The 21,083-nt window shown below is 31.8% G+C and overlaps 1 long non-coding RNA gene across 2 annotated transcripts; it reads left to right on the top strand.

The window, feature by feature from the left end:
- Nucleotides 1-9,250: 9,250 nt before the first annotated feature.
- On the top strand, nt 9,251-17,260 carry LOC149561839 (uncharacterized). Of its 2 annotated transcripts, XR_016363863.1 has the most exons (4): nt 9,251-9,344; nt 10,490-10,633; nt 11,306-12,890; nt 16,856-17,260. It is a non-coding gene; the product is annotated as an uncharacterized LOC149561839 (long non-coding RNA). The 2 variants fall into 2 exon arrangements; XR_016363862.1 differs by lacking the exon at nt 9,251-9,344 and having other exon boundaries at nt 9,964-10,633.
- Nucleotides 17,261-21,083: the final 3,823 nt, after the last annotated feature.

The raw sequence follows: 21,083 nt of genomic DNA, 5'->3' as shown, positions 1-21,083 counted from the left end.
TAAGTTTAATTTTTTTTTGATAGGATGTTTTAATGATTGGAGTTTAGCCGTTAAAATATAATTAGTTGTACATTATAGTATTTGAATATGTTAAAAGATAAATAATGCTTAGTGATTAGTAAAGAATTCTTAGTATTAATAGTTAGATTTTAAATGAAAATGATTATTTATTTTTTTCTTAGATTGTTTGAGATAGAAGTATTGGGGTAAGTTTTATTTTATGTTGTATTAAGTTATTTATTTAGTATGTTTTAGTCTTAGGATTCAATTACAAGTTTAGATTGGTTAAACAATAATTAAATTTAATTGTTATTGTTCAAGATATATTACAATGTTTTTTTTTTAACTTAATCATGAAAGAAAGCTTTACTTATATAATCAATTGTTAGTTTAGAATTTAGATATGTTGTCTTGTAATTTTTGGAAAGAAGAATAGAGGGATATAATTATTATATTAAAAAAAAATTGTTTTAGTTTTAATTTCAGAATATTTTAAATAACCTCAAAAATTCAATTCCTATAATTTATAGCTTTGAAGGGGTTATTGAAGGGCTCTTGCATAGCCAACTTGATGGTAGCATAGGATTATTTTTGCTATAAAATATGTCATAATTATTTTAATGATGAATATTTAATGTCTTGAATTAGTTTTAAATAGGTTTATGATAATATATAAAATTCAATTTTAGCATGTTATTATAGATTAACCTTTAAATGCCAAATTAGATTCCTCTTAGAGATTGATCTAGTATAGTTTTAAAGGGATAGCATCATATTCCACTTAAGAAACTTGGAAACCCTAAATATGTATCCTAAACTTGATGTTACACCTTTGAAATTTGAACCTAATGTTCAATTGATCGACTCATTCAACTGGAACTAAGTATTCTTGTAATGCTAAGGACTTCAGATGCTCGAATCCTATACAATTTGAGGACATGTAAACTTTGCATCTTAATGATATGTATTTTAAAATTACTCTTAATTTGATGTCTAATTCTTGTAATCATTGTAGTGTAGTATGTATTTTTATAGTGGATTATTAATTTTTTTTAAAAATCGGTGTGTTTTTCCCCTAAATTTTGGGTATGACATTTGTGGTAAAGAGGTTGAAAGGATTTGTGTCCCACATTCCCTTTAGGGGAGTAAAAAAATGTGTTTTTATGCAAGTGCACACATTGCTAAAGTGTCTCAAGTGGACACTTATGGAAAAATGGAAGCTCACGCATGGAGGGGCCCACCTGGCTAGCTAGCATCAATGACATGAAAACAATTTTGCATTCCTAAACTAAAGAAAAAAGGTGATGATATCATTAATGGACACATAGCATGATATCATGCACTCACAAGGTAAACTGCATGATTAAGAGGTTGAGGTGTCATGAGGAGCCACAACTAGTTAACTTCTAGGCATAGTTTTGTAACAGTAAATGTCATATCAATGACAACCACTCCAAAGGTGTGAAAAAGGGAAATGGCATGATCGCAACACTTAACCCATGGTTAGGAAAATCTATTGGAATTCTTTAGAATAAATAAGGAGGGGGGAAGGGGGGGGGGGGGGGGTTGAATCAGTTATTCAAGGTCTAGAAGTCCAAATAAAACTTTTATAATTTAGTGAATCCATAAAACTTTCTTAACCATGCATGCAATCATTGTGAGTTAACCAAAACTAATATGTTACTATTAAACTATCATGAAAAAATGTAAACCATAACACATTCATGAGTACACATGACACAATGATTTAATGTGGAAACCCAATTTGGAAAAAAACCACCAGTAGCATGCTACTCCTTTCTCACTCTTCTAAAGTGATGTCCTATTAAAGGCTAATCCTGTTAAAGGTTACAACACACACTATTAAATGTGACCCAGTAAAGGGATTTCCATCACCCTGTTAAAAGTGAGCCTTATTAGAGGACTTTAGGCCATTCACTTGGAATGGAACCTTGTTAAAATATTTCCAATGAGTGTTAAGTCAAACTTTCACCAAAAGGATTTATCCTAATCTGATACAATTGTTAGAGAGTAACAGTAGAGTTTGATCTGCTATAACTTACAACCTTACTTGTAGATTATAGATCACTATTTAGTCCTCAATTCTACTTGGCTTCCAATATTTTTAGTTTTGAAAGCTTGTTCACCCTTCAAGCATTTATCTTCATTAAGCCTTCTTGCTTAGTTCACCATTACAAACTTCTTTGCTTAGATCACTTGATGAAGCAAACCCTTCTTGCTTCTCCTTGTCAAATGTTCACATCCAAAAGACTTTTTTTGCCCTCTCTCTCCTTTTTTTCTTCATGTCTAAGCATCCCTAGATATAAGGAATTAGAATTCTTTTTCCCACTCATTATCCATCTCAACAATTAGGGTTTTTGATGGATTAGGTAGGTTACAATGTATCTACCCCATCTTGTCTTATCTAGAAACTTTTAGAATCCATTTGAATTCACCTCAAAAATGGTTTCCATAAGATTTTGTTCCTCCAACTCATCAATCTTATCTTCCTCCTAATTCAAAAGTTCCAAGAAAACAAACTTGTCAGCTTTTATTTGGAAAATCTTCAATCTTTTTTATAATGCAGCAACTCAACATTATCAATTTGCTGATGCTCAACACATACTATGTTACTCGACATCTATTCTAAAATCACTCAACATCAACTTAATTTTACTGGCACATACTTAAAATTACTTGGCACCTATTAGTTTGCTCAACATCCAATAGAAAATACTTTCACTTGGCTCCAACTGACTTTTTGCTCGGCTTGCACTATCTTTCCTCGACACCTTCTATCAACTTGGTCAAGCTTAGAAAATGCACTTTGTTCAACCTTTTCCATTTGAACTTGCTAAGTGTAGCAAAACATTTTGTAACCCCAAGTAGATCATCAATACATTATGTTATCACTATCTTAACTAATTCTTGCACTTCAATACATAATCATAACTAAACCTTTCCTGTAGGTACTTTTGTTACATCTTGTTGATCAAATCCTCTTCATCAATCAACTAAGTGATAGTGCTTGAAATGTAGTGCTTGCCCCTAGTTCGTATTTTTTCTATTGTGGCCGAAATCTTTTAGGATAATTTTATGTTGATGATTATTAGTGACATTATTTTGAGATTATCATATATTGTTTCAGATTTAGTTGATATATGATAAGATTACTTGGTACTTTATATTTCATGTATGTATGATGATTATTATTGTGTTTGCAGTTATTAATGATGAATAGTAAGATGATTTATTATCATATGTGTTTTCTTATGGATACTTACCCCATACTTGCATGTGTATGGTGTGAGTGTTTGTTTTCTTTCTGTATGGCATTTCTAATGTGGTTAAGGAAGGGAGTCATAGTCACCTGCTAGTCGGGATCTACACAATGCACCACTTCCTTCCATTGCCTATTTAGCTTAGTATATGTTGTGCTTGTACATGCATGGATTTTATACAGGCTACAAGTACCGAGTATCAACTTCCCTAAATTGCCAGGATGAGCGTACCCTATCGTATTATCTCAATGGTAAGAGAGGGGAGATAAATTCTCAAGTCCAAATCGCAACCCTTTAAGCCATTTGTCCTAATTGAAAATTAGGACAAGTATTTGAGTTGGGTACCCTTCAAATATGTCGGATGACGTAATTCGTGATATTAACCCTTTTGGTTTGATTTTGTATGTGTTTTGCTTTGATGGGCTTTAGCATTTTACTTTATGAGTTCTTGGTGTATTTTCTATTAATTAAGCCTAATTAAAAGATTTAATTAATAATTTAATTTAATGGAAAATTAATATGATATTTTAATATTTATTTTATTTAATTAATTAGAAAATTAATTAAATAAAAAGAATAAATTTGAATATAAAAGTTGGAATGTGATAATATTTATTTAATTTAATAATAATATATTTAGAACTCGTTCATTTTTAAATAAATGCTAAATAATATTATTATTTAAGTTAATAAATATTTTATCAATTAAAATTTCAAAAATAAATTTAAGAGTGGAAAAGATATTAAAATTATTAAAATATTCTAGATCAAATGATGTGTGCATGTGATTAAAATATATTAAGATAAAACAAGTGGATTTAATAAAGTGAGTGCATGAGATTTAAAATTAATAAATTAATTTAAAAATAGTCAAGCGAATATTAAATAAATTAATATGCATTATTTATTCACATAGGAGTATGCAAACTCTTGTGAGTTGTCATGTTGACAACACAGGGGTTTGCACTCTAATTATGCACGTGTTGTCTACAACACAAGAGTTAGCATACTAATTAAGCACATGGTGTCTGCAACATTCTAGACACCTCATCATGTTTATCTTCTTATTGTGAAAGTTATGTGCTTAGTTGTCATGCTTATCTCTTAGTTCTTTCTAGACACATTCTAGATGCATCTTAGAGGCCTTTATATAGAGGCTCTCCTAGTGTGTATGGACATCGTCATATGCTTCTACAAGCACTCCTAGTCACTCAAAGGGTTTCAGTTCTTGGAGGAATTGCGAATGTTGGAGAAGGAAGGAATTTTCAAAAACAAAAAAGTTCTGAGAGGAGGAGCTTATCTACAATTTTCTGAGGCATAGTGAATTAGCATCAATGTCTAGGTAGGCATTTGTGATTATTTCGCATATTCTATTATGCTCTTTCTCTTCCTATCTTCATTGTGTCTATTATGTATGAATAATTCTCTATGAATGAATGCTCAATTTTGTAATTTGGAATTTGGGCATGCATATTGTTTCATCTAGCTATGGGAATTAAAATATTATTGCAATCTTCCCTTAGTAGAATCAAGATTTGGAAATTGATTTGGGGTTGGGTGGTCCTAAAGTGTTGACCAGTTAGGATGTCTACCAGAGGCTTGGGGGTTATACGAATGTGATGGCATGTTGATGTTATTTGGTCTCGATTCTTTTAAAACCCAACCATGGTAATGTGATGGCATGCTCTATGAGATGTTTGTATTTACTAATTGTTATTGCTTTCCAGTCTTCTTGTGTGAAGCTGAGGTGTATGTATTTGAGACACTTGACTTAACCATTTTTGAGTCATCGATCAGTTATCCTTGGACTACTTTCCAGTCGCCATGATGGGACTGAAGTGTTCATTTATTTCTTGATGTTGTCATGTTGTGACATGTTTTGACTCGACCATTTTAGAGTCTTCAATCAATATTATTTGCTTTGAGATGCCTTTTTGGTTGCTCGTTGAGAACCAATGGATATGGTGATTTATCATTGATATGGATATTGAGATTTATTTTGAGATACTATACAGTTGCTTAATGAGGACCGATGGATATTGTGATTATCATTGATACCTTCAATTGCTAATAGAGAACTATTGTGGTCATGATTATCAATGGATGCTTTTCAGTTGCTCATGGAGATTTGATGTTCTTATTGTGGATTATCTTTTGGTATTTTTCCAGTCGCTTGTTCAGGATTGGGGTGATTTTATGTGATTATGCATTTGTGCTTTTATTGAGCCTAGGGTAGGTTATCTACTTGTAGTGTCAAGAAGTGGCTTGCAATGGAGGCCAAGGCCCTAACTGGCTGCCGAGGTAACTCATTGTAAGTTGTATTAATAAGTAAAAACATTACACTAAATGGGGATTAAATGGACCTAATAAGATAATTGTATGTTCTCGCCCATGCCTCGAGTGCTAGTACAGACTAGGATGGGAGTAGAGAGAACGCTTAGTTGTGACCTTGCATTTCGTAGTATGCCTCATCAGTATGAGAGGATACTAGTGGTTGTACATGGATCATTAGGGGGCTGGGGTCTATTGAGAGACTACCAGGGTAACTCTAGCGTGATTCATGTGATGACACTTTCCTGCTTACATAGTAGGTTTCCTACATGTCATGTGTGCCTCTGGGTATAGCTGTCGACCCTTTTATGATGGAACCTTTGATTTAGCATACTTTTAGGATTTCCTGAACTTAGAGGGTACTTGTGTTATGTGATTTGTTATCTTGTGTTATGTGATTTGATATCCTATTTGGGACTTGAGACTATCTGCTCAACGCGGTGGGAGTGGGCCATTTAGGTCCCACATGATCGGGTGGTAGTGCTTTTCCACTCTTACCATTTGAGATCCGTTTGAGACACCATGGCTGATGCATTCCTTGTTAGCATCTATCTTCATTCTATCCTTGGATTATGATGATGGACATGTATCCTTATATTGATGATTAGCATATGATAGATGATGTTGTTTACTTATCTTATGCCTTATTTTGCATGATTAGATTTCTAATGCATATGTTGTAGCATATTAGATTGATTTCTGCATATGATGTAGTATGTTTTAGGAGTGAGGTCCCTACTATGATAATATCGAAAATCTCTTCGATGATTTGGGATGTTATGCATGGAGGGATGGCTAGGGCCCATGATGGTCTAATGATGCTATTTATGGTTGGGAGCACTAGTAGAATTTTGGCAAATAAATGACCATGTGACCAAAAAATTTAGTCACAAGACTAAAATGTTAAGTCGTGTGACTAAAATTGATCAAATTCTAGTAACATTTTACAATTTATGAGTATAAGTTACTAAATAAATGACTAATTTGGTCATTCAATAAAATTACAAGGTTAGACAAAGATAAGTGGCTAAATAAATGATCAATTAATTGACTAAAAAATTGATCATTAAGAATTAGTCACCAAAAAAAATGACCAAATGAATGATGAATGAATTTATTTTATCGTATTAATACATTTTTAAAAAAAAATTATAACTTTTATTACTCGCTAATGGAGTTTTTGTCCTATTAATATATCATTATCAATTAACTTCCTTGAGTGTCATCTCAATTGATATTGAACTATAAATGAACTCAAAATCACCCTAAAGAAACACATAAGCTTTTAGTACCTAAGAATTATATATATATTAGAGGACAAAGATAAATTATTGACTAGGATGCTAGCACAAACTATCACACCAAAAATTTAATAAGAAATTAGAGTGTGGCTTTCTACATAAAGATATTGATTGTTGAATCTTCATTTATTTTATTATTGTAGATTAACTATACCATGAGTTCCATAATATTATGTTTACTGAGAGAAAGAGCTTGATAGACAATAGACAATGTTGATTTAGATACCCACTATACAAAGTTAGCATCTCTACAATTAGGAGATATTCTATGATAGATTTGGCAATCTTAATTTCATTATTTTTGACATGCTTTTATAACTAGAAACTTTTGATGGAAAATTAATATGTTTCTATGTCTATCTATTCTATTGATGAAAAAAATTATTATTGTTAGTAATATAAAAATGTACTTTATAAAAAATAAAATTATAATATTAAAAATAATTATATACTAATAATAATGTAATATAGTACAAATTTATGTATTATTATTATTATTTTTGATATTATACCACTTTTACACTTGTATTCATATTTTTCTAGAATACAATATTAATGCAATGTGTAGTTTTTTTCAAAATTATAGTATCTGTATATAATAATATTTTTATTAAATAAATAATAACAAAAAATATAATTCATAAATAGTTTTATTATATATTTAGAATTATTTATGTATTTTTAAAGATTTAATAAAATTATTATATTAGATATATAATTAATTTTATTTTTTGATCGGTAATATATAATTAAATTTTAGAATTTACATAATTTTAATTAAAAAAATGGATATATTCTTTTTTGAATTTTAAAAAAATTGTTAATTTTGAACTTTCCAACTTAAGGTGCTATTTTTCTATGTATGAGACACACAACAAAGGATGGCATGCCCCACACTAATGAGTTGCATATCGTAGGATAAAACTACAAAATCTCATAAGATGACAATAGAACCAAAAAATTCAAGGAGTCACTAAATAATAAATTTTAAATGTCAAAAGAAAGATAACATATAAATCATTAAACATATTAAGAGTGAATAATGATAGATCTATTATAGTCAATTTCTTTCAAAACACATTTGTGTTCTTCTTGGTTATGCAATCTTCTCCTTCACTACTCACCCATTCCATGCATGTTATTAGCATAGGGTCATTTTCACCTCTCTTGTAATTTGAATGTAGAAATCAATTTTTACTTTTTGGCACAACTTTACCCTTGATCTCCACGTCATATCCACTTGGTATTACCTATATCTTATTAGGGTTTTCACACAACTTTTCAACACTTCTTTATCTTGTGTTCATCTTACTTTGCCACTCTAATTCTTACACACAAAACTGGCATCACCTAATTTTACCTTCAAAAAAATGAATGCTCTTTTCTCTACTACATTTCTATATACCCACACTCATCCTAATTCCTTTCCATAGATCACCTAAAAAAACTAACTCTCATTATCTCTTTTTCCCACAACTCTCGCTCTTCCCATTTTTTTCTACAAAATATAGATTGATAATTCCCATCTTTATATTATGATTCTTGTCTAATTTAAAATTTATTTAAAGAACTCTCTTTGCAAGACTCAAAATATTGATTTTCATCTTCATTCCTCTCTTGAGATTTAGGCTTCTTTGCACCTCATCTACATTATGGTCCAGTCCTCTTCACGAGTTCACCTTTAGGGAAAAGAATCTCCCCCCCTTTCCTACATATCACCTCAATATTATTGCCTCGAATAACTTCTGTTACAATCAAAAAAATATTCCCAACTCACAAAATAATACAAAAGTAGAACACGAAATAATAATACTTAGATAACCTAAATATCAACTTTGAGCTCCTCCTTGATTTTGGTTTCTTCTCCTTTTGAATTTATTAATTTCTCAAAATTCTCACACATTTTTGGTTCATAAGGAACCAAAATAAAAACATATTAAATCATTAACTTTCTTACACCTTGAAAACCTTCAAGTAACAAGTTGCTTACATGTTTAAACATATACCCCTACAAGGTGTTAAAGCACATCCTTATTAATATTTTTCTCCTTCAGATTGCATCTTCATCTTGGGCTTCTCATGTTTGTTTGATTATATTAACAATAATCAACAATGTGCATTAAGCAGGTTGGATACAATGGTGATTTGTTTCAGATTATGTTACATAAGTATATCTATTTTGGAAAATCATTTGAAAATCTAGAGGTTGTTTTGTCACTATACTATTAATCCCATATGGACTTCGGTACTTCATCTCTCATTTGCTATTGCTACTTTTCACTTTTGACATTATCTTTCTTCTAGGCATTTTCCATAGTTATCGCTTCTATGTTTTATGGAAAAATCCGCTGCTTCGCTACTACGGAGATATTATTCGCATTTGATATTATTGGCCGGTCTTCTATTATTTTCGCTTTCCTCGTTTCCTCAGGTTACTTTTGAACATGTCATGCGTTTCTCGTGCTTGATCTGTGCTCACACTTTGGGTATCAGTATCAACAAATTATTCTCTCTGCATCAAATCTCCAGCAATTGATAAATATCCCGACTGCTTCAAAGTTTTTTAATTGACAAAGACAGAGTAAACCTTGGCTCACTTCCACATTTAACATTCATATTAAAACCACAAATATAACTATATGTAACAAATATATACAAATTTCTCCCAATTTAGCTTCCACACGTCTTCGGCATTTTCGCAGAAGGTGCTACTATTTAATAGAAATGACCTCAATCTTGAGATCAACGATCCGTATTTATCAATAAATATACAAGACAATTTGAGTTTAGGCTACCATCCGATTCAATTTTATTTTCTGGTATAAGGTTTTCTCATGCTTTGGTTATCTATTTGTTTTGTCCATCACTTCCATCTTACCATTTTCTGTCCATAAATAGTGGTGGAAAATCAGACATTATTTTTGCAGGAAAACAACGGAAACTTGCGCACTTTCTCTCCTCTGAACCATAAACCCCGTGATCTAATCTGTTCTGATTTGGCTACCCTAATTATAATTATTATGTATAAAGAGGTAAGCGATTTATTTTATGCAGACCTAATTTTTATAGGGAATTACCTCAAGTATATGTATTCTAAATGTCGATGTGTTAAAAATACATGAGAAGCATTTGGTAAGATGTTTGATTGAGGATGCATGAGAAGTGTTTGATGAAATGTCTAACAGAGGATGCATGCGAATTGTTTGATGAAATGACCTATAGATATAGAGACATTTTCTCCTGAACTGCAATGATCTTTGTAATTCATAAACTAAGCACACTAAAGAGGCCCTCACACTTTTTCACCAAACAAAACTTAAAAATGTTAAGCTCAACTCTATTATGATGGCTTGTGTTGATTCACCAACAAATAAATATAAAACAGTGAAATTGTGCCACATTTATAACCACATAATTGATAGATATGTATGCCAAATGAGGTGATGTCACTAGTGCAACTCTGTCTTCTCTTTTCTTTGCTGGGAATGTAATGTCAGTCAGGCATAGATTTTGCTAAGCTATGACTCGGCTATTTTAAAGTGTTTTATATATTTCTAATATTTTCTAATCTTGCAGTTACAAAATCAAAAGCGCCATTGCATAGAAGAAATAGATGATATATAATAAACTAGCCTAGGAGATCTTCATCCTGCCTAGAAATGTTGTTTTGGACTCAACCCATTCAACGATCTCAAATTATTCTCCCTTTTCTACTAGAAGGTATACTTTCTTGATTAATTTCAGATATTAACTTGTGTTTTCACTCATAATTTAAAGGACTAGTTATACACATGCACAAAACTAAAATAAATCTACGTATTTGTGTACTTGAGTATATGAAGTTCAAATGATTGAAATGCTTCTCAATGAAAGAAAACTGGGATTCCATCTTTAATTACTTAGCCAATTCTTCATTGTTCCATAGGAGGAGGGGATACAACCATTGATCATTGTTGTCTGTTATGAGTATTTAAACTTTTGCACTTTACAGGAATATTCTGAATACTGATATTAATGTGGCAAATACTATTTTCCCATCACTTTTTCCTTTTAATTATGGTTTTATCTGTTAGGAACTTTGCAAAGTTTGTAATCCTAATCCTTCACATATTTTTTGACTTTTAGCTTAAGCCTTCTAAAATTATTTTTTTACTTTTACCATTATATCATAAAATAATATGGCTTGTTAGTCTATTTTATAGAAATAGTATTAACCATCATAAATATTAAACATGCACCATGCATATCCCTTCCTCTGTAACAAAACATTTAAAATGAAGATCATATAAAGATTGTAGATATGAATATTCCTAATTTTTGATTGGAGGAATCAAAATTTAGTGGGGTTTTCAGGCGTTTTTCAGACTTAAAAATATAATTAAATTGTGACAGGACACGGAGCATGAGATAAAGACGCATTGACTATCAAGAGATAGAGATGAATTTATTATGCGTCAAAAAGCTGGAACAAAAATTAATTACATACATTGGAGAGAACAGAGGTAGGGTTTTCAGAGAACTGGCAAAGAGACAAGTGCACGACCGACTATTGCATTGTAGAGGAGCTGAAAATAGGAAGGGGTTTTCAGACTTAGAGATACTGTTGCAGGTTTCATTGACACATCAACTGATTTTGAGGTTATGCACTTTTTCTTTATTATATCATCACATTTTTGTGTTTGTTTACCAGTATTTTTGACATAAGATCAATATACCATACTGCAGTGATCAGATTATAATGTTTTTAACAGAGAGCTTTAGGGCATTTCAGAGGCTATTATCCTTTTTCATTGTTCTTTTCAATCTTGATTTTTTTTGTGCCGCAAAATTCGAATCAAGCTACGAGAAATGAGCAGAAATCGACTTTTCAAAACAACCTGACAAGGGGAAATTCCAATTACTGATCAAAAGAACACCCAAATTGCTTAAACTTTCCAACATTTTGTTCGATCAATTAGTGAACCTAATGTGAGTGCCAGAATTGCAATTTCTCTATCTTTCCACAATTTTTTGGGCGAAATTTCTAGATATTTTCTTTGAACTTTGTTTCAGCCTTATAGATTGCTACTGAATATTGAAGGAACATTACTCTGATTTGATGCTACTATAGCTATTTTATATTACTTGATATAGCTTTTTATTGGTTTTCTTTATGTAGCTGTTCTGTAGTTTTGTTTCACTCAATGTAGTTGTTCTCCAATTTTATTTCAATAAAAATAAATGTTGAAAGAAGGCTTATCTAATTTTCAATTTTCACATGGAGAACAATCTTCTAAATTGATTGTTCTTTATTTTTTAATTAATTTTATTCCTACATTCATTGCACATGATTGATTATAAATTTGAAATGTTAGATTCAATGTTTGTGGCTGGATCAGATTGCTTGATGCAATTTTTAAATTTCTATCTTTAGCTATTTCTATACTCCGATTCATGTTATCTTCCGTGCATAGAAAAATATGTCTTCACATGTAATGTTGTTAGTCTCCATTCATGCATATAGATATGTGTCTTTTACAACTTAATAGCTATCAAAATGCAGAAATTGTTGTTCTTATAAAAGTAATAAAAAAAAATTAAAGCTGTTTTAATCAGAGAGTTGACACTTAATTTTAAATTTATCAATCTTTTCATTCAATTAGTTTTAGGATCTATTGTATTTTGTGGGCTTATTGCTCCTGCTTATTAATATTTAAAAAAAGTTGAGAGTAGCATCTATATTTCACATTTTTCTGGATTCTCTCTACTGTTTCTTGAAAGTGTGGATTTGACTTTCAAATCTGATTTTACTGTGAGTTTAGTAAGGTATTGTATCGGTTACTATTGAACAGATTTGTTGTGTGGTTGTCTTTTACTGGTAACTTGAGTTTTGATTTCAGATTATATGTGGAGTTGAAAAAGCGATTATTAATTCAAGAATGTGAATCAACTCTTTCAAACTTGGATTGAGAACCTGATAAGAAAAGATTGGGCAAAGGTATATTTTCCATGTTTGCATTAATTATTGATTGGTTTCCATCAACATTATTGGGATTAGCTTGTGTTTTAGTGGGATGATTGATTCATGGTATGGGCACTGCCTACTAGTATGAAGAATTGGTTTTGAATAATGTAGAATATGGTACTTGTTATTGGCAGCATAGCTGGTTCAAATAAGATAATCAAATATTAATTCCCACTTGGAAGTGTTACATTTGGAGTCATTAATCCAATTCATGAAAGGGGAAAAATACCCCAAGTGTCAAATTAACTAGAATGGTTCCAATCGGTTATGTATATAACCATCTTATGCTATATAATTCAGAGTATGAGTTTAAAGTTTTCTTGAGTATAAAATGAATTGGGATTTAGCTTGAGTAATTGGATCTTGATATTATAGTTCTGATTTGTAACATGGGAGTCAAAATAATTTCTATCGTGGGGGACATATCTTCTGATTCAATCGTTGGAGGTGTCCAAAATTTTTAAATGTTTGGTGGAACCTAATTATGCACATTCCTACCAAAGCAATTTTCCTGATTAAATCTTTGGTGAAAGATATGACTTTCTGAGTACATGTCTATAAGTCTGCACTATGCCAGCAAGCAATTTCAAGAATTAGATTAATGTTTATAATTGCAAGATGTGGATGCTATTTTTTGGTTTGGATAGCATAAAGATTTTGGTTTGATTATGATTGGCCTCTACTAAGTAATTTTGTAACTAGAAATATCATTTTTTTGGGACACTGCATTTGCAGAGTCAGTGAGGTTTTTAATTTGTGAATTCTTCTTAGCATCAAGGAATTACCAGCTCAAATTTGCTAGTTCTTCCATTTAGCTTTAGCTAATTGATAATCGGAGTGGGAGCCCTATAAACATGCTGGAATAGTTCATCCTAATACAATATGAATTTTTGAGATGTCCTTTCTCATAATTAGATGCCTCCCTTACAAAGAATCAACTACTTAAATTTCCTACTAATCCACAAGAAATATTGAATCCTTAAATGTAGAGGACTTTTATTCATTGTTGTGGAGAGATTTAAATTATATAGGTTTCTCATATGTCTCTCTAAATATTATTTTGTATCTGACTCGGATCTATGAACTAGGTTAGATTTACAGAGCTCAGAGTTCATTCAAGCTATACAAAGTTTAGAGAATGCTAAGAAAGATGTTTCTATGGATTGATTTTTTCAAAAGGAGTGGGTTCTATTCCAATCGTATAATTTCTAGACAAGCGACTTTGTTTTTAGGAAGTTATGCTATGGATATTGCATTAAAAGTGTCACAGCTTTGTTTTAAAATTCTCTGTTGACAAATTTATCAGATTTGATACTTACCTTAATGCTGGAAATGTGAATGCCCAGCTTTAGGATAGAGTGTTTAATATTGTGCTAGGATTATTAATAGTTGATTCAAGTTGATTATGTGTTTTTTTTTTCAATAATAGCTTTATATGGAAAATCTCCAAGAAGTCTTGGATTCTTCCAATAATAATATTCTCATTGTAGAAGACTCGAAGTCAGGCGATGCATCTTTTCCTGGAGCTACTGTTGTTAAAACCAGAGATCAACAGTGTTTTAGAATCTCTACAGACATGGTCTGAAGAACATCAGTTTATAGAGAATACTAAATTAAATATTGAATCTTCTCAGAGTCATGCAACTTTGATGGTGAGTATAATTGCGCATTGGTACAAAATTTTAAGAGTTTTCTATTTGTTTGTCCTAAAAATATGTGTATCTAGTGGTAGTATTTACATTTTGGATTTGGCTATCTCAGGTAAATGTAAGAGAGGCATGTGGAAAATGTGATAAATAGTTGCATAGTTTCAATGAGAAAGGAAATGGTGCTCTTTTGACTTTGTACGAGTCAAAAAAGAAAGAAAATATTATAGAAATTTCAAGAAAGAAAATAATGTTGCAAAAATTACAAGTACAAGTCCAGTACAAAATGTTTTGGAGGTAATGTAGGCACACAGGGTTTAAAGCCAGCTATAAGAATGCATGTAGCTGAGGAATTTAGTTAGTGTTGAGTAGTAAACTTATTAGACTTTGACAATGTTCAAAACAGCCTCAATAGAACAAGAGACTTAAATGGTTTGATCAAGCTCAAACAAGTCCAGTAAAGGGCCAAACATCAAACACCACAGAGTTTTAGAGCACTGAAGCATTTGGAATTCAGTGTTGGTGAAGGTTCTTAGCATTTTAGTTTTATGCATGTTGTCTTTGCTGACTTTTCTGTACTTCTTGTATATGTAACATGTTTGGTAATGACAAGGACTGTCGATGAGTTGAGTGCAATAAGGAGTGTTAACTCTGTAAGTTGAAGAGTTGTTTTATAAGTGTTACTATGTTGCTGCTGTTGATTGGCGTCCGTGAATGGTTGGGAAGGGCATAAGCTTGTAACTTCACATGGAGACAGTGTCAAGAGAAGGTATAGTCTTCTATGTAAGAGTTTTCAGGCCATTGCACTTGTCTACAGTATTATCTTGTGTTATTCCTCTATTTCTTGATGTTTAGTTCTTGTCATTGAATTCACGTATACAATCATCTACAATAATTACAACACTCAAAAAACTGAATTTTGAGCAAATAAGGACTTTTTTCTTAAGTAAATCCTAAAGGGACAACAAATAAGTGTGTTTATTCACGTGGTTGTATTAGGCTATTAGCTATAGAATATATGTGCTACTTATAGATCTTTCTGATATCTGAACGGTTGTATTCTTTGTAAATTATGGATTTCTTCTAATGTGATGTGCAAGAGAAAAAGGTGATTTAGCTCCTTTGCAACACAAGATCTCATGTCCGCCAAGAAGTGAAATACAGAAGTGAGAAACATAGTCAATGGAAAGGAATTGATCCTTCAACATGAAGAATCATTATTCATGACTGCTGATCCACCACATGAGTTGATTGAACTTCTAGAGAAGATTGTTCTACAAAATTCTACTTTCAGTGGAAATTCTATTTTGTAAAATCTTCTCATTCTGACAGCCATTAAGGCTTATGAGTCTCGTGTAATGGATTACATTAATAGGCTGGACAACTTTGATGGCCCTGCAGTCAGGGAAATTACTGTTGGAGCAGAGTTTTATGAGGAGGCCATTGCCATTTTTAAGAAGTTTAATTTAAATGTACAAGCTGTTAATGTTATCTTAGACAACATTCAAAGCATTGAGCAAGCTATGGAGTTTGCATCACGTGTTGAGGAGGATGTAGTCTGGAGTGAAGTTGTGAAGGCATAACTTAGGGAGGGAATGGTCAGTGATGCTATTAAATCATTCATTCATGTTGATGATGCTATAGAGTTCCTTGATGTGATAAGGGCAGTAGAGCTAGCTAGTGTGTATCATGACCTAGTTAAATATTTCCTGTAAGGTAAGGAAAAAGATTAAAGAACCAAAAGTTGACAGTGAGCTTATCTATGCATATGCTAAGATTGATCGACTTGGTGAAATCGAAGAATTTATCTTGACACCAAATGTCACTAATCTTGAAAATGTGGGATATCGTCTATTTGATGAAGCTCTATATGAGGCTACTAAGATAATTTTCACTTTCATTTCCATCTGGGAAAAACTTAACAGCACTCTTGTCAAACCTGGTCAATTCCAAGGACCAGTTGATGCTTCTCAAAATGCAAACAATTCAAAGACATGGAAGGAAGTATGTTTTTCCTATGTTGATGTTGAGGAGTTTAGATTGGCTCAAATATGTGGTTTGAATATCATTATACAGGTAATTGGTTTGTTAATAGAAGCTCTTTTCTATGTGGTTTATTCGTTGTAAATAAGTATTATGACATAAAGAGAGAATATTTTGGATATTGATAGTTTTATTGCAAATCATTTTTTTTCTTTTCATCATAATTTGGGAAAGTTAATCAGCAGTGTTTATTTGTAACTATGAAGTTGAAAGATTGATGTTGGTGTTTCAACATTTATTTTAACTCAGGTGGATGACTTGGAAGATGTTAGTGATTACTATCAAAACATGGGTCGCTTTGATGTACTCATATCTCTGATGGAAAGTGGCATGGGGTTGGAGCATGCACATATGGGCATCTTTATGGAGTTGGGCATCCTTTTTGCCAGATATCACCCAGACAAACTTATGGAACATATCAAATAATTGTCAACACGACTCAATAAACCCAAGCTTATCTATGGTTGTGATGAATAACAACACTAGAAGGAACTTACATATTTATTTATTCAAGATGATGAATATGAAAATTTTGCTACTACTATCATGAACCATTCTCCAGAAGCATGGGATCATATGCAATTCAAAGATATTGTAGTTAACGTGGCCAATGTTTAATTGTACTTCAAGGATATCCACTTATATTTACAAGAACACCTGAATCTTATTAATAACCTCTTAAATGTACTTGCCCTTAGGGTAGACCACACGAGTGGTTGACATCATGCATAAGGTATGCCTCTCCACTCTTTTTAAAAATTGTTGTTTCTCAGGATTACTAAGATACTTTTTAGTTAAATATTAAGTTTTGCTAGATGTCTCCCTTAGCAACTATTTGGTTTGAAGTAATTTCACATGAATTTCTTTCGTTTTGTTGTATTTGTTATGTAGGTTGGACATTTTCATCTTGTGAAGTTGTACATGGTTGTGGTACATAGTTATGAGGCTTTGAATGATATTTATGTAAAAGAGGAAGATTATGATAGGCTTTGAGAATCTATAGATATGCATGACAACTTTGATCAGATAGGACTTGCTCAGAGGGTGAGAGGGACATCTCTTTTAATTCATTCATTTAAGTTCAAAATAGGATGTAACTTAGCATTTGAATATTATTCTAATGAGCTTCACTTTCAATTAGGTTGAGAAACATGAACTTCTTGAATTCTATTGTATTGCTGCTTTCATTTACAAGAAAGCAGGAAGATGGAGGCAGTTTGTTGCACTATCTAAAAGGATAATCTTTACAAGGATGCAATGGAAACTAGTTCTTAGTAGGGTGATTATGAGGTTGAAGAGGAATTATTGGTGTATTGTGTGGAATAGGTATGTAATTGCTAAATCATATTTGCTAAGTACATGTAGCTCTATCATATTTGATGTTTGTTATTAATTTATTTATAATGATATGTTATATTTTTTATTATATCTGTAATATTAAAATATTGACTTGGGATAAGATTATAATCATAATTTAATAATTTATTTTAATTCTATTCATCATCTTAAAATAGATGATTCATAATATTATGTTATATGTTACTTCTTAATCATATTTGTAATAATAAATTATATTATGTAATATTATTAACAATATTTTCTTTCTGAGAAGGCTAAGGAGGGAGATAGCGATGATGAGGAGGAACCGGAGTCTAAGGAGGTGGTTAAGGAGACGCAGGAGGAAATAAAGGAGGAAAGTGGAAGGAAGAAACACAAGAGGGAGAGTTTGGAGGAAGTGTGCTCTCAATTTGAGGAGGCGTCTGTGCTGCCCCTTTCTCCTGTCCATCTCCATCTTGAGGAGCAGAAAGAGGAGAAAGCTGGGTATGCGGAAGGGGAAGTGTAGACCAATGACAGGAGGAAAGCGTGGATCAACTTCAATGTCAAGAGTTCCAAGATGGGCATCTTCAAGGAGGCCATGAATCCCCAAATCCTCGTGGACAATCAAGAAGAGCAGCGGCTAGAAGAACTAATTGATCCAGCGATTGTGGCTATTTCAAACAGAGCCAAGGAGACAGGGATGAACCTCTTAAACAATGCTCGCAACAGTATGATTGATAATTTTAGATCAATCAAATGGTTTTTTCACGAGCTTGAGGAGGTTAAAGATCAGGTGAAACATATTGAGGCAACAAGGAAAGGGATGGATGCCAATAGGAGGACGGATTTGGCTGATAGGCTTAGTCTGGCAGAAAAAATGATACACAACCTAGAAAACTACAATCACAACCTTGCCAATTAGATGTTCTCCTTGTTCAGCTCCATTAACAACAACATCATCTCTCTCATGGGCCGGATCAAAGACAGAGAAATGTACAAAGATGAGGATGGAAAAGACAGGGATGAGGCCAGAACGGAGGATGACTCTACAAAGGACAACTCCATTCCTAATCAGGACCAGGGGAATCAAAGGATGCAACAGATGGAAACAGAGGAGAATCAACTGGCCTTTGAGGCTGCTCAGGTTATCCATGATCTGGAGCAAAAGAATGAGGAATAACTCTCACCTGTTCTTTTGTTTATTGTTGTCTTTTGGCTTTTTGTTTTGACTTTAGGCCGTGGCTTTGCTTGTTTTTTTTCTGGTCTTTTCTCAGAACTCTTTCCTTTGGCGGGGCTTAATGCTTATTATCAGCCTATGAACTTAAACTTTTTTGGCTGGGCTTTCACACTTATTATCAGCGTTTTTATGTTTTAACTGTTGGGTTTCAGGTTCCCTGTAAAACCTGTTTATCTAGTCAAAAACAATATTTTCTTTCTTTATTATAATAATTTGAATAATAATATTTCATAGTGTATTATTATTTATTTGATTAACATGATTATTATTATGATTGTGATTATATTTAATTTAACTTTTTGTTTAACTTTGTATTTAAGCTCTATTATCATTCAAATCTATCTTTGAAAAGGTGGCATTACATTATGGTCAAGGATATGAAGTTTATGGTTATGACCAAACATCTCAGGATCCATCAATGTATGGTTGTGAGGCTTGTCTTAAAATTGGGGCTATCAATAGGTGAAACATAGTCATTGCCTACCAGACTTTACTAGTCCATTATTTCCTTTTTTTATAGGTCTTTTAAAGCAATTTATCATAAACATATTATTTAGTGCTTTATTACATTTATGAATTGACACCACTCTCCCTATTACTAGGAATAACTTAATTATAGATCATTGATAAAACCTTTCTTTTCATGTGCTTTATTTTTATCAAATTCCTATTTTTATGTTGTTTGTAGACTAAGGTTCAATAAATGTCAACCTCATGTATAATGAACACTTTTAGCACCCACATGAGCATAAGGAAGAGGAAATATTTGATCCTTTGGCTCCTCCATATGTTAAAAAGTGAGTATTTCAACTGATTGTGTTTCATAGTTTTTAATAGATGCAATTTTTTAATGGGGTTTGATGTTTTTATTTAATGAAAAGGTCTTTTTTTTTTTACATCAATTGTATCTTTTTTCTGAGAAGCTAGCACAAAAAACAATACTTGTGTGTGTGGCCAAAGTGCTCCAAATTATATTTTATAAGAGTCTATCACTACAATAATTTAGAGAAGTGCAATTGACATGAAATATAATTTTAAAATGCTTGAATAGAAGAATTTAAAATTGTTGAATTGTTATTGATAAAGATTTAGATTATTGTTTTTCATAATAACTAAAATTTGTTCTCTTTGAGAAGAGTATATCATGTTACAATGACCATGATCATGGTCGATCCAATGTTGGGAAGACAAATTTGTCAATTTTTTGCATTAATCTTTAAAGGGTACTAACTCAATAGAAGAGCACCTGCCTTATAAGTAGGATGATGGTGGTTTAATTCCATCATGCCCTAATATGATTAAATTAATGATTAAATAAACTACCAAATATATTACAAAATATACTACATATATACTACCAAATATACTACATATATACTACCCAAAAAACTATCAAATATATTACCAAATCAACTACCAAATACACTACCAATTCAACTACCAAATATATTAACAAATAAACTACCAAAATTACCAAATAAACTACCATATAAACTACCAAGTACAACAATAAATGACTAAATCAATGACCTAATCAATGATTAAAATAGTTTAGTCATAAATTTGGTTGGGAGATAAATGTCTAGCAATAAACTACCATTGGTCACGTGATCAAAATTAGTCACATATCTACAATTTTTAGTAGTTTATTTAGTAATATATTGTTTTTTTGTACTAGTGGAGGAATCGTGCATTTAGATAATTATGTGTTGTGTTTATGAATTATGGCTATCTTTTACGATGGATGTTTATATCTTCTATGATGATGTATCATGTATGGAATTTGGTTTCATTTACTTTATTGCACTCATATCATGGATTCAATGAGGATGATGTATCTTTATTTTTACACATGTATATTCTTTTAAGCCTTTCGTACCTTGTGTCATGTACAGTGGATGATTGAGCATTCCAAATTTAATT

The sequence above is a fragment of the Cupressus sempervirens genome, chromosome 4 (assembly GCF_028749045.1).
Source record: "Cupressus sempervirens isolate cs-2001-9-10 chromosome 4, ASM2874904v1, whole genome shotgun sequence".
Taxonomy (NCBI): domain Eukaryota; kingdom Viridiplantae; phylum Streptophyta; class Pinopsida; order Cupressales; family Cupressaceae; genus Cupressus; species Cupressus sempervirens.
Note: the sequence above shows the minus strand (reverse complement) of the source record. Positions and strands in the feature narration are given on the sequence as shown.